A 12,466-nucleotide genomic window follows, 5' to 3' on the forward strand; every position below is an offset into this window, starting at 1 on the left:
CTTTCTCTGGGGTTCGAGTCATGGGCTAACTTGCCTGTCTGGGCTGTAATCCACTATCCACACCCTGAGGAATTCAGTGTGAAGCATTCCTGAAATAAACTCAGAGTCGAGTGTGGATTTCATGCTCTTTATTCAGCTCATAGTAGTGAGGAATGAAAGTTCCCCCAAAATATTTGCTTTATATACATTATTTACACAATGGGTCACACGTGATTGGCTAATTCTGGGATTCTCCTGTAGGCCAATCAGGTTGCGGATTCACTTCCACCTGGAGCTGGATTGGGTGGCTCCTGCGGACCAATCAGACTGCTGCATTCTGAATCCTATTGTTCTAGGACCAATCAGACTGCTGCTTTTTGGATCCTATTCAACTCAGTACATAACAACTCCTTATCTGGAATCTCAAAGCAATGTGCCGTTAACCACCTGACACCACGCCACTGGCCATTCCCCCCCCCTTCTTCCCCCCCTTTCCCACATCTTTTTCCTAATTGTTTAAACCATGAACCAAGAGCTTAGACATTGATCACTGATAATGAAACATACGTTGTAGATATTTTTCCACATTTACTATGCTATTTTTGTGATACACAAATGACATGAGAAGACTTGGTATACTTATTGGTATAACATTATTCTTGTTTAAAAAAACCTAACAACAACAACAACAATAAATAATACCAGACCCTCCAAGTGTCCTTATTTTCCAGGGACAGTTCCAGATTTACAGAAGTCATCCCAGTTTCTGATTTGATCCTGCAATGTCCCGCTTTTCCTTAGGACGTCCCTATTTCCATTGGAGAAATGTTGGAGGGTGTGGAGTTATGCAACCCCCGAGCCAATGAGATAAGTTAACTATACAACCTTTGGAAGACATCTGAAGGCAGCCCTGAATAAGGATTCCCCCCCCCACCCCAAAAAAAATGTTTAACATTTTATTATGTTTTATACAGTATATGTAGGAATCTGCCCAGAATGGCTGGGGCAACCCTGTCAGATGGGTGGGGTATAAACGATAAAGTTGTTGTTGTTAAATGGAATAGGATGTCCCTATTTTAATCAGAGAAATGTTGGAGGTCATAAGAAACCTCCCTGGTGGCCTTTGGTGTTTTGTTTTGTTTTCATCCAATGCTTGCTGGAAAATGGCTTCAAATTCCAGAGGGGAAGCTGTGTTAATCTATTACAGCAAACACAACAGAGAACTGTGACACCTTAAAGATTAAAAGTATTAGGTTGCAATATTATACTGAACTCCCATATCGGGGAGTTTGTCTCACGGCATTGTTATTGTGGCATCGGCTTTCAGGGATGAGAGCCCAGTTGATTGGATGCTTGAAGTATTATATACCACCTTAGGATAATCCTTCACGCAGCTCCACTCTCGCCCACTACTGGGCAAACACTGTACAGTCATATCTTGATCCTTAAACAGAATGTCCGCTCTACTCCCGGAACCATTTGAAAGTGCAGCTTGCGATTGGCTGCAGGAGCTTCCTGCAGCCAATCGGAAGCCGCGCTGGACATTCGGCTTTTGTCATCCTTAGGGGCCATGCTAATCTTCTCTGTATCATTCCAATTTTTAGTATATGTGCTGCTGAAGCGAGCTTTTGAAAACCTGCTCCTGTGAGGTAGGTTAGGTAAAGGTAAAGGGACCCCTGACCATTAGGTCCAGTCGTAGCCAACTCTGGGGTTGCAGCACTCATCTCGTTTTATTGGCCAAGGGAGCCAATACAGTACAGCTTCCGGGTCATGTGGCCAGCATGACCAAGCTGCTTCTGGCAAACCAGAGCAGCGCACAGAAACACCGTTTACCTTCCTGCCGGAGCGGTACCTATTTATCTACTTGCACTTTGACGTGCTTTCGAGCTGCTAGGTTGGCAGGAGCTGGGACCGAGCAACGGGAGCTCACCCAGTTGCGGGGATTTGAACCGCCGACCTTCTGATCGGCAAGACCTAGGTTCTGTGGTTTAACCCACAGTGCCACTGTGAGGTAGGTTAGGCTAAGAGCAAATGGTGCAGTTACCGAGTGAGTTTGATGGATGAGTGAGAATTTGAACCTTAGGGTGGGGGCCCAGGTCCTAGTCTAACATTCTAACCACTGAATGTGGAAAGAGTTGAAAAAAGGGGGACAATTCTCCCAGCCGAGAGCAGGTATTCAATATCCCCAAATCATTCAGATCCAGGATTTGAGAGAATTTAGAATGACCATATTCAATTAAGTGTCAGGGAGAAATTATCATTCCAAGATGCATAATAACCAGTCAACCTTCCAAGGATTTGTTGTTGTTGTTTAGTCGTTTAGTCGTGTCCGACTCTTTGTGACCCCATGGACCAGAGCACACCAGGCACTCCTGTCTTCCACAGCCTCCTGCAGTTTGGTCAAACTCATGCTGGTAGCTTCGAGGACACTGTCCAACCATCTCGTCCTCTGTACTCCCCTTCTCCTTGTGCCCTCCATCTTTCCCAACATCAGGGTCTTTTCCAGGGAGTCTTCTCTTCTCATGAGGTGGCCAAAGTATTGGAGTCTCGGCTTCAGGATCTGTCCTTCCAGGGACCACTCAGGGCTGATTTCCTTCAGAATGGAGAGGTTTGATCTTCTTGCAGTCCATGGGACTCTCAAGAGTCACCTCCAGCACCAGAATTCAAAAGCAAGGATTCTTATAAACGTGCCCCCTTGTGGGAAGTCGAGGCAGAACTATGGGGAAAAAAACTTTACGTTTGCTATCTCCATGTATAAGAAAGAACATTAAGTAAAATAGTTTAAAAAAATACTAGGTGATGAGGGGGTCGCATACAATTTAACGCACATAAACTGGCACATGGGCTATCCTTAAAATTGCCTTTTGGACAGAACCACCAATTTTGTGGGAAGGACTCCCTGCTGAATTCTTGGTTTCTCATGCAGCTGTTCATTTGTTTATAGTACTTCTTTAAATATTTTAATATTTTAAAATACATTAAACACAAGGCATATGTACATTCAGCAAACAATAAGGAAAAATATGCCAAACAGACGCAATAACATTCGTGGAAATATTGAAATAGATCCCTGTGTCACTTAAGACAAGCTATTCAAAACTTCAACAAAAGAACCCCATTGGACATACATTTTTTTCCTACGTAGATTAAAAAGGCAGTGCTGTGTATGTTTGCTCAGAAAGTAATGTTACTCCCTAGTAAGTACATTTAGGATTGCGATGTAAATCCTAGTCAGACATACGTTGTTAATTTACTGCTTTAGCCATATACTGTATTTTATTAAGCCGTTCTGTCACAGAAGGAACGCTAACAGGTTTCCATTTTAGAGGCTGCTAAGATTCTGGCTGATAACAACTCATTGCCAACTAATTGCATATTTGCTGTATCTACACGATCTTGTGTTACCCAATAGGATAAAATGTTCTGTAATGATCTTGCCATATTCAATTACATTTATCTGATGTTTCTTAGTTTGCAATGAGCCCCACAATGTATGTTTAAAATCAGCATAATCCAGCCCACATCTCCAGCATTTTGAATTAGTAAGTGTATTCTTTGTACTTCAGCCAGGGACAAACAGCACTTGTGCAAAGTTTCGTAATATTTTTGAGATTTACGCATGAACAAACAACTAGAGTTGAAGTAAAAACAGACTTCCATAGTTTATCAAATAATGAAAATCATTTATAATATAATTTAAAATCAGAGGGTCTAGGGAAACCCAGCTAGATGGGCAAGGTAATTTATTATTATTATTGAGAATGTGAAATCTTTCCTATTCTCTAGTAGTCCATAATTAATTCAGACTGCAAACCTATTCCCACTTCCTGGGCAGCAAGCCCCATTTCATTCAATAGGACTTACTTCTGAGTAAGCCTATTATTCTATACTTGCAGTCCCAGTTTCTATACATTCCCTTTTTTCAATTATATTCTACTAAGTTTCAACATTTTAAACATATACAGTCAAAACACAATTTCATCTTTTCTCTTGTTTTTATCGACTTCCCACCACACTTTCCATGGAGTTGTTGTTCCTCCTGTTCTGCTGAAACCTATTATATAATATCCTATTAAATATTGCAATATTACAAAATTATAATCTAATTACTTCTCAAATCCTGCTAGCAAGTTCATCATACTATAATATTCATTTAAATAGCCCGAAAAAAGGCATCCATTCTATAAAATACTCATCATTAGTTTTGCTGTTAATCTTTCCAGTTCTCCAGTTTCTATACTTTCCCATCATGGAGTGAGGGTGGTAGAAATTGCCTTTTTAAAAAATGGAAACCTTAGTTGTCATGTCATCTGCTTCTTCATTTGCTGGGCGAAACGATGAGTGTGTAGAATATCCAAAGCCCTAGAGGATTTCTTTTCACTTTTCACTTTTCTCTTCTCTTCCCTTCTCTTCCCTTCTCTTCTCTTCTCTTCTCTTCTCTTCTCTTCTCTTCTCTTCTCTTCTCTTTTTACAAAACAAGGTGGGAGTCCTGGATTGTTTTGCCTATTAGAAAGAAGGACAAAAATCATCTACTGCCATAAATCCCTTGTGTGCAGAGCAAGTGCTGGAAAGGGTGAAATAAGCCTCTGATTTCAGCACAGGATTTCTCCGACTTTTGTGACACATGAGGCCCAGGGAACTTCTGGAATTTGACCTCCTTGGTTTTGCACAAGATCAGGGTGGAAAGCAAAGCATGCTTTTGCCTTCTGTACAGTAGCGACAGAGCTCAAACAAGGCATCAGTTTTAATTCCACTCAAAACGGCTCTTAACAAAGCGTCGGTTGTAAGGAGATCCCAAACCCCTTCCCTCGCTCACCCGCCTGTTCCCCTACTGCCTTCCCAAAGGGGATACTTGTGTCACAATTCCGCATTGGGAAGCTGCTTAAAACTGAGTCCAACTACTGGTCCATCTCGCTCTTTACTGTATATAGTGGTACCTCGGGTTAAGAACTTAATTCGTTCCGGAGGTCCATTCTTAACCTGAAACTGTTCTTAACCTGAAGCACCACTTTAGCTAATGGGGCCTCCTGCTGCCGCTGCGCTGCCACTGCATGATTTCTGTTTTCATCCTGAAGCAAAGTTCTTAACCTGAAGCACTGTTTCTGGCTTAGTGGAGTCTGTAAACTGAAGAGTATGTAACCTGAAGTGTATGTAACCCGAGGTACCACTGTACTGTATACAGTGGTACCTCGGGTTAAGTACTTAATTCGTTCCGGAGGTCTGTTCTTAACCTGAAACTGTTCTTAACCTGAAGCACCACTTTAGCTAATGGGGCCTCCCACTGCCACCGCGCCGCTACCGCACAATTTCTGTTCTCATCCTGAAGCAAGTTCTTAACCCGAGGTACTATTTCTGGGTTAGTGGAGTCTGTAACTTGAAGTGTATGTAACTTGAAGCGTATGTAACCCGAGGTACCACTGGCTGCAAATGGGATCCATTCTGGAGGCCCATTCGCAACATGAAAAGAACACAACCCACAGCGGCACATCACACGCGGGTTGTGATTCGCCTCTTCTGCGCATGCACGTGACACCATTTTGTGCTTCTGCGCATGCACGAGCGGGGAAACCCGGAAGTAACCCTCTCCGGTACTTGCGGGTCGCTGCGGGACATAACCTGAAAGAATGTAACATGAAGTGGATGTAACATGAGGTATGACTGTACAGTCGTACCTTGGTTCTCGAACTTAATCCGTTCCAGGAGTTGGTTCAACTTCTGAAACCGTTTGCAAACCAAGGCACGGCTTCCGATTGGCTGCAGGAGCTTCCTGCACTCGATCGGGAGCTGAGGAAGCCGCGTCGGACGTTTGGCTTCCGAAAAACTTGCGCAAACCGGAACACCTACTTTTCAGCGTTTGGGAGTCGATTTGTTTTGCAGCCAAGCTGTTCGAGTACCAGGGTTTCAGGCAGGAAACCTTTCACAACTCTACTTGCAGAAACCAGGGATTGAACCTGGAAACTTCTGCATGCAAGGCAGATGCTCTACCGATGAGCACCAGCCCTTGCCAAGTTAGTAAAAGTAAAAAAAAAGGTAAAGACCCCTGGATGGTTAAGTCCAGTCAAAGGCGACTATGGGGTACGGTGTTCATCTCGCTTTTCAGGCCGAGGGAGCCAGCGTTTGTCCACAGACAGCTTTCCGGGTCATGTGGTCAGCATGACTAAATCGCTTCTGGTGCACGAAGGACTGTGACGAGTGCCAGAGTGCATGGAAACGTCATTTACCTTCCCGCCAGAGTGGTACCTATTTATCTACTTGCACTGGTATGCTTTTGAACTGCTAGATTGGCAGAAGGTGGGACAGAGCAACGGGAGCTCACCCACCACATGGATTTGAACCGCTGACCTTCTGATCAGCAAGCCCAAGAGGGTCGGTGATTTAGACCACAGCGCCACAAGCTCTGGCAATGTCAAGAAGGAGGGGCCACTTACACATGGTCCTGCTGCTGAGCTCGTGGTGGGGAAACTGGCCAGAAGACAGGGTGCTTAATGCTTTCCATAGCAAAAAGAAAAAGAATTTCAGTGAGTGTTCTTCTCCTTACCATGGCTGCAAGACAGCCAACCTTGCTGAAATTTACTCTCCTGTATATCTGTTGCTTTGAAGGTACGAAGCCTCACTTTCAAATCTGTGTCCCTCCAAATCTTGTTGGACTACAACTCCCATCATCCCTGACCACGTTGGCTGAGGCTGATGCGAGCAGGAAGCCAACGGTCCTTTCTCACATGTCAACATGCTCAGACCATCCAAGTGTCCCTATTTTCCGGGGACAGTTCTGGATTTACAGAAGCTGTCCTGGTTTCTGATTTGATCCTGATATGCCCCACTTTTCTCTAGGACATCCATATTTTCATTGGAGAAATGTTGGAGGGCATGGAGCTATGCCAGCCATGAGCCAAGGAGATGAGTAACTATGCAGCCATTAGAAGACCTCTGAAGGCAGCCCTGTATAAGGAAGGTGTATTTAAAAAAAAAAGTTTAATGCTTTATTATGTTTTTATATATGTTGGAAGCAGCCCAGAATGGTTGAGGCAATCCAGTCAGATGGGCAGGGTGGTACAGGAGGAGGAGGAGGAGGAGGAGGAGGAGGAGGAAGAGTTTTTTTTCTAGAAAAATAGGTGCCGGTACTCACCATGAAATTGTTACAGTAAGTGCCACACTTTTTAGCAACAATTTAAAAATTATTTTTTAAAAAAATAAAGTGCCAGTACTGCATGCCCTTGAGTACTCCCTGGAGGAAAAAAAAGCACTGATGGTAATAATAAATAATAATAATAATGGAATACAGTGATACCTCGGGCTACAGGCGCTTCAGGTTACAGACGCTTCAGGTTACAGATTCCACTAACCCAGAAATAGTATCTCGGGTTAAGTACCTCAGGATGAGAACAGAAATCGTGCAGTGGCAGCGGGAGGCCCCATTAGCTAAAATGGTACCTCAGGTTAAGAACGGACCTCCAGAACGAATTAAGTTCTTAACCCGAGGTACCACTGTACAATGTTTCTATTTTCAGCAGAGAAATGTTGGAGGGTGTGCTGCTGCCTCGTTCTGCTTCGCCATGTGTAGACCAGACCTTGAGGCCCCGACTCAATTCTATGCAGCGTTACTTGGGAGTAAGGTCTACTGAATGCAACGGGACATACCTAGGGATGAAAACCACATGGGGCCGAGCTGTTAATTCTCCCTTTTTCTAAATCAATGGGCTCTCAGAGTGCTCGGCTGCTGCCAAATTGTGCCCTCAGCGAGCTCTTCCCTTTTTCCTTGTCCAGCTGCTGCTGTCCACAGGGTGGATTGGCAAAGACAGGTGAAGGATCAGCGCAGGTTCCCTTTGCTGTCACACTTAGACAGCAGGAATCAGGCTTGCGGGAAGGGCCTAGAGATCATGCCATGCCACATTTCTTAATCTGAGGCCCACCGACAAAGCTTGAATCGATTAAGTGGGGCAGCTAATCAGCTAAGCTCTCGTTGCAAATCAAAATTCTTCCCCCAGTTAATCAGTGGGGCTGGCAGCAGGCCAAAGTTCTGGAACCCCTGAGGAAATTGCCACCATGTATATGTGTATGAAAGCTACTCTTACTGTTCAAAAGATTTATATGTTGCCCACGGCCCAGCAGGTTCTGTAGACAATTCTGAGCTGCATGGATTAGTCGCCTCTCTCAGCTTCCCAGGTTCCCAACTCATTTATGGCCAACTCACCAACAGGCCTGGGACACCACTGGTGTTCTGTTGATTTTGGTGGGAAAGATTTTGCCACATGCTTAATTTTCCCATTTAAACCAATAAAATGTAGCAGCCCTTAACACTGGGTGGATTGACCCCAGAATGTTTTAGTTAATTTCTTATATTTTTAATGCGATACGATACAATAATCTTTATTGTCATTGTCCCATACAGAACAACGAAACTGAAAATCTACATCAGACATTCAGTAACCAACAAGCCTGCTATCCCTGCTATAGAGATATAGATAGATAGATGATAGATAGATAGATGATAGATAGATAGATAGATAGATAGATAGATAGATAGATAGATAGATAGATATAGATGATAGATAGATGATAGATAGATAGATGATAGATAAATAGATGATAGATATAGATAGATGATAGATAGATAGATAGATAGATAGATAGATAGATAGATAGATAGATGATAGATAGATAGATATAGATAGATGATAGATATAGATAGATGATAGATAGATGATAGATATAGATAGATAGATGATAGATAGATAGATAGATAGATAGATGATAGATAGATAGATAGATAGATAGATAGATAGATAGATAGATGATAGATAGATAGATGATAGATAGATAGATAGATGATAGATAGATAGATGATAGATAGATAGATAGATAGATGATAGATAGATAGATAGATGATAGAGATAGATGATAGAGGATTTTAAAAACTCAGTGGTATTTTTGACTATCACTTGGGTGATAGTCAATACACATAGCCTTTGGAGTAAGCCCCATTTAATTCAGTGGGGTCTGGACTTACTTTTGAGTAGGATTTTGCTTTTAATAACCCAGTCACTGTTTTTACATGGGTAACTCAACCAACTGCATACCCTCCAACATTTCTCTGATGAAAATAGGGATGTCCTATTCTATAACAGACTCATAGACTCATAGAATTGTAGAGTAGAAGGGACCCTGCTATCTGCTTTATCATTAGCTGAGAAGTTCTCTATCTTTATAAATTTCCTGTTTTAGCAGTATCAGTTGCCTATTTTAGAAATGGATGAATGGACTAACCAACATCCAACAAAGTAACTCACTTACAAACCCTGTTACTCTTTCCCTCCGCACGTGGAGACAAAGAGAAAGGAATCCCTCTTACCCTGGGCCTGCCTACCTCCATCTTTCTCCCACAGCTTCCAGACAAGACCAAGAGTTCGGGTTTTTAATCTGTTTTATTTAGTTATTAACGGTGCAATCCTATACACCTTTACCCAGCTCCACTCAGTTCCACGGAACTTACTCCCTACTAACAACGTTCACGATTTCAGCCATAAGTTGTTTAAAAATGGTACCCCACTTTTCTTAATAAAACAAACTCTAAGCAGAACAGTGGTACCTCGGGTTAAGTACTTAATTCGTTCCGGAGGTCCATTCTTAACCTGAAACTGTTCTTAACCTGAAGCACCATTTTAGCTAATGGGGCCTCCCGCTGCTGCTGCACCTCCACCGCGCGATTTCTGTTCTCATCCTGAAGCAAAGTTCTTAACCTGAAGCACTATTTCTGGGTTAGCGGAGTCTGTAACCTGAAGCATATGTAACCCGAGGTACCACTGTATAGGGGCTGCTGCTTGTGTTGCTCACCAGCCCCACCTACTCCTCATCTCAAGGGCTTTTGACTGGGTGGAATCTATCCCTTAAGCCCGGGATAGAGAACCTGTAACCTTCCAGATGTCTTTGAACTACAACTCCCATCATCCCTGACCATTGACCAAGTTGCCTGGTGTTGCTGGGAGTTGGAGTCCAGGAACATCTAGAGCAGTGTTTCCCAAACTTGAGTCTCCAGCTGTTTTGGGACCACAGTTCCCATCATCCCTGACTACTGGTCCTGCTAGCTAGGGATGATGGGAGTTGTAGTCCCCAAACAACTGGAGACCCAAGTTTTCGAAACACTTATCTAGAGGGCCACAGATGACTCACCTCTGCCTTAAAATGTGGTAATGCCTAGATGAAGGGAAGATGAGTAAACTGTTGGCTTAAATGGCGCACCATGGAACCAGAACAACATGTGGAAGCTATCTCAGTGTTTTCCTGGACCTTTCCCACTAAGTGTGAGGTATTTCCAAATTGGACTGTCCAAAGATTTTTTTAAAACCCCCATTTAAAGGGAGAAAGATCTAGAACAATACTGGGATGGGGGAGAGTCATGAGGACATCAACAGAGAAGCCACACAAAACCACCCTTTGCCCTGTTGTGGATAAGCCCCCCAAATTCCTCTCTTTTCTCAGCTGCAAACCCACTGGAGTAGCCAAGTCACAAGCTAGTCCTGCCTCAAGATCTGCAAAATGGGGTGGCTTTGATTCACAGAGGGACGGTGATGAACTGGGGAAGGGCTTTGCATTGCTTTGCATATGAGACAGGGCTTGATAAATCCTTCAAGCCGCTAGTCCTTTCTCCATAATATGTCAACAGATACCCAGATCTGTTATACAAATCTTTTGGCAAATGCGTGCAGACTTTCACCTCCTAAATCTGGGTACATTTCTCATTAAAGTCTTATTGACTTAAAGCCCCTTTCATTGCCCAAGCACTTAACAATGTCACGCTTGCAAATTACCAAATATATAAAATGCGCAGGGCTTATTTTGGAGACTGAAGCTAATAACGACAGGGAAAAGATGTCGTAGGCTCCAAATCCCCAAGGGAGAAAATTTGAGTGTGAATAACATGAGCATGTTGAGTTAATCTCCAGGATGTGGGATTACCATGGGATAAAGGGCATTTCCCCACCAACAGCTGTTCACGTCTGTACAACGTTATTTGTATATGTAAATTCTTGCTCAAGCTATAATAATTTCAACAGCACACAGAACCGCCTCAACCATGGCCAATGTGTCAATTGTAAGAGCATCTGGCTGAGCGTGTCTGTTCTTCGAAGCAATCACTGTGAATAGCCACAGCTCAGGATGAGAGACCTATATCTTCACAGTGGGGCAGAATGAAATACACCAGGGACTCCCCCTCCCCCCCCACTTGTGTTAGTTAGTTTGTTCGTTCCAGAATCCTAAGGATATCTGCTCAGAAAAAAGTCCTGCTGGGCATTACTCCCAGGTAAGTGGAGTTAGGTTGCAATCCTAAACCCACATATCCTGGAAGCTTACCCACATAATTCAATAAGGCTCACCTCTGAGTAGACATGTTTGTTATACCTGAAGGAGCGTCTCCACTCCCATCGTCCATCCCAGACACTGAGGTCCACCTCCGAGGGCCTTCTGACGGTTCCCTCACTGTGAGAAGCAAGGTTACAGGGAACCAGGCAGAGGGCCTTCTTGGTGGTGGTGCCCGCCCTGTGGAACGCCCTCCCATCAGATGTCAAGGAAATGAGCAACTGTCTGACTTTTAGAAGACATCTGAAAGCAGCCCTGTTTAGGGAAAATTTTAATGTTTGACTTTTTATCGTGTTTTTAATATTCTGTTGGGAGCCGCACAGAGTAGCTGGGGACACCCAGCCAGATGGGCAGGGTATACCGTATTTTTCACTCTATAAGATGCACCTTTTCCCTCCTAAAAAGTAATGGGAAATGTGTGTGTGCGTCTTATGGAGCGAATGCAGGCTGCGCAGCTATCGCTGAAGCCAGAACAGCAAGAGGGATCGTTGTGCAGTGATCCCTCTTGCTGTTCTGGCTTCTGGGATAGCCGCACGAAGCCTCTTTAGGGCAGGTGGAGCATTCCTCCCGCTGCCCTGAAGAGGCTTTGTGTTGCTTTCACTGAAGCCAGAACAGCACAGCGATCCCTCTTGCTGTTCTGGCTTCTGGGATTCAGAATATTTTTATTCTTGTTTTCCTCCTCCCAAAACTAGGTGCGTCGTGTGGTCTGGTGCATCTTATAGAGCGAAAAATATGGTTAATAATAATAATAGTTGTTGTTGTTAGTTGATTTGTTTGTTGCCTATCCTTTGCCCTAAGGTCTCAGGTCTGTCCCTACTAAAAATCAGGAAGAACCTTCTGACAGTAAGAGCTGTTTGACAGTGGTTTGACAGAGGTTGTGGACTCTCCTTCCTCGGATTGGGACAGTTTGGTGTGGCCCAAACTCTACATCCTGACCCGGGTTCAAGATGGGTGGTACTTGGGCAGCAGACCTCCCCGAGGTGCTCCAGATTCCACACACTCAGGTGGCCATGCTCCAGACAGAAGTTCGAGTCCTGCGGACGTCTGCCACAGCAGCTGCTGCTGGCGAGTTCTGGCTGAAAAAATGCCCTAAATATACTATTTAGCTCAGAGAGGCTTCCAGCTTGACTTG

General features: G+C 43.9%; 1 long non-coding RNA gene across 1 annotated transcript in view; it reads right to left on the reverse strand.

Moving 5' to 3' along the window:
* LOC309363030 overlaps positions 1–12,466 on the reverse strand; it is a 111,725-nt gene that overhangs the window by 94,862 nt on the left and 4,397 nt on the right. The window contains exon 2 of the long non-coding RNA XR_014165173.1: positions 4,882–5,003. This is a non-coding gene — a long non-coding RNA (uncharacterized lncRNA). The remainder of the gene's footprint in view (positions 1–4,881; positions 5,004–12,466) is intronic.

This window comes from Podarcis melisellensis, assembly GCF_964234715.1.
Source record: "Podarcis melisellensis genome assembly, chromosome: 2".
Classification (NCBI taxonomy): domain Eukaryota; kingdom Metazoa; phylum Chordata; class Lepidosauria; order Squamata; family Lacertidae; genus Podarcis; species Podarcis melisellensis.